We start from the raw sequence: 2,728 nt of genomic DNA, 5'->3' as shown, positions 1-2,728 counted from the left end.
CTGGTACCAGGTTCACCAAGAAAGCAGCACTCTTGCTCATTTCCCCAATTACTCTATGGTTTCAGGTGGGGTCCTGGTGAGGTATGATGGGCTGATTCTCTCCTCAGGTTCTGCATCCATCTGAAAAAAAGCAGAAAATTCTCCAACATAGAAGCAGCTCTTTGTTTCATCAACTTTTGTAATTGTTTTCTTAGTTTCATTAATTTCTGCTCTGAGTTATTTCTTTCCATCTGGAGCTTTTGGGTTGGATTCTTCCTGTTTGTACAATGTTTTTGAGTAGATAGTTAGGCTATTGATTTGGGCTGTTTCTGTATTTGCTATGAAGGCATTTAATGCTATGAATTTTCCCCTGAGGATTGCCTTCATTGTGTCGTACAAGTTTTGGTACATTGTGTTCTCATTGTAATTCATCTCTAGTGTCGGGAGCCATAGAGCAAAAGCCTCTCCATTTTGCCTGGGCCTGCTCATAAGCTGACTTATTACTCAGAAAGCTGGTCCATCCAGCTTTCTGTTAGGTACTTCTGGAATGTCGGTCAGCAGACTGATGACAGAATCTTATCTTTTGCAAAAGGCCAGTTTATGGTCAGGATGTGAAGCCTGGTGCAGTCAGGATGTTAAGCCATTGAGGCAAGATTAGATTAACACCTAATTACATCCCCTCTGGGTTTCCTGACAATTCCAAAGTCTTAAATCACATCAGCCAGTTTATTCCCCCACTTTTCTTCCCCTATATAACCACTGTGTAAAAAATAAAGACTCTGAGGCCTTGACAAACACCTAGAATGGTCTCCTGTTTGTGTCTGTTTGCATTTTTTCACCCAGGTTAGCTCCTCCTCGAGTCCTTATTCAACTCCCCTCTGGCTGGGGCAAGTGGCACCCAAACATGAGGTCCGAGAGGTATGAAGTGTGACCTAGGCATCCCTCGAGTGGACGGCCGTCCTCACCATTGGATTGCCACCCCACCAGGGTGAGTGAAGATCCCCATAAGATCACTACAGGCAATACACCTGTAAAGCAGATCTGCTCCGTGATCACCACAGAAGAAACCCACCTGTGATACAGACCTGCTAAGGTAAGACAAGCGACGCAGACTTCTAGGCAAACCATTTAAGACTATTTAGACAGATTTGCAAGACACAAGAACTGTGGGTTTTCTTTTTGCACTTCTTTTCCTCCTTTTACTATCGGTTGGTGACATAGCGTGGAATTGCAATATAGTGACAGGGCAGCTGAAGCCTCTTGGCCAGGGCTACCCTCTGGCATTGGCTGAAGGCCCCTAGCTCCCTGTGTGAATCCCGACAGCCCGTTCGGGCATTGGCAAAGACCTCCTATCTAGCCTCTCTTCCTATCAACAAAACTGGGTATGCAACAGCCAGTAAATGCTCTTAGAGTGGCTGCCAGTTCTTAAAATTGCAGTCAGGCTCACGTAAAGCCCATCTGGGAATCCCCCATGCTGGTTCTCTGACTGGGAACGTTGGCCTTTGGTCTTACCATTTCTCCTCTTTTCTTTTCTATCATGGGACAGACCTTAAGTAAGCATAAATTGTTGAAGGGCTTAAAACTTCTCTCAAGGCACAAGGAACATGGGTTAAGAAAAAAAAAATTAACGAAGAGTAAAAAGGAGCTAATTGCCATAGTAAAAGATATTTTAAAAGCACAAGGAATTAAGACTGCTTCAAGTTCTTTAAGCATTTTTTAAAAAAAAAATTTATCAGGAGGACTTGTTCTTTTTATGTGTGTGTGTATGCATTTATGTGTGCTCATTGTGCTTGCTTGCCATGTCATAGTTATGACTGTTTGTGACTAAAGAGATGAGAGGGATGCAGGTGATACCGCTTTCGCTTCGAGAGAGCCATTTCAAGGAAATCAAAGACCTGAGCATAAAAATTAAAAAGGAAAAGTTAAATGTTTTTTACAAGAGTAAATTTGCCAGATATTTGTTCTAGATCAAGTTCACCTTACATACAGGATTATTGAAAACAACAAAACTTCCTCTAAAGAGGTAACTTATAATTTGTCAGATATTTTAAAAAACAATTTAATGTCCTGTTACTTAAAAGGAGGAGGCAACTGATCTGAATTCTAAGCCAGCCTGCCTCAAGATAACAACACAATTTGCCTTAGTTACTCTTAATAAAATCGTTTCCAAGTGTGTTATTGGTATTAATGATATAAAATTGTATTAAGACTGCTTTCTTTTTAGTAATAGGATTAATAAGTTGGTGTAATTTTTTAATAGCCTTATAAGAAAGATAATCACTTCTAGGCCTTTTGGCTAAGGTTAAGTGTAGTATCTGTTCTTATCAGTTAATATCTGATGTGTCCTCTATCTGAGGACAATATATTAAATGAATTTTTGGAGTTTGGAGTTGGAATAGGAGCTTGATCTGTCCACTCCACTCATCAACCTGGTATTGCAGTACCTCTAGGAATGGTGCACCCCCTTGGGGGAATAAAAAAATAAAGAAAGATAATTAATGATGGGGTGAGATGAATTGATTGAAGGAACTGGGAAGGAATTTTTCAATGATTACTTGTTAAAAATGCCTTTTGAGCGGATCAGAATGTTAAAGTGATAAATAAAGGTGTGCAGATGTCAAAAAAAAAAAAAGAAAGAATGAAATTTTCTGGCCAAATCTAAACGCCATGCCCGGAGTTAAAGGTTTTTAAACTGTTTACAAACTTTAAGAAACAAGCAAACAATAACAACAACAACAACAACAAACTA

General features: G+C 39.8%; 1 non-coding gene across 1 annotated transcript; it reads left to right on the top strand.

The window, feature by feature from the left end:
- Nucleotides 1-2,255: 2,255 nt before the first annotated feature.
- Nucleotides 2,256-2,445, top strand: LOC123457023. Its single transcript, XR_006634866.1, has one exon. It is a non-coding gene; the product is annotated as a U2 spliceosomal RNA (small nuclear RNA).
- The last annotated feature ends 283 nt before the right edge of the window (nucleotides 2,446-2,728 follow it).

The sequence above is a fragment of the Jaculus jaculus genome, chromosome X (genome assembly GCF_020740685.1).
Source record: "Jaculus jaculus isolate mJacJac1 chromosome X, mJacJac1.mat.Y.cur, whole genome shotgun sequence".
NCBI classification, from domain to species: domain Eukaryota; kingdom Metazoa; phylum Chordata; class Mammalia; order Rodentia; family Dipodidae; genus Jaculus; species Jaculus jaculus.
The sequence above is the reverse complement of the archived record's forward strand: the minus strand, read 5'-3'. Positions and strand labels throughout refer to the sequence as shown.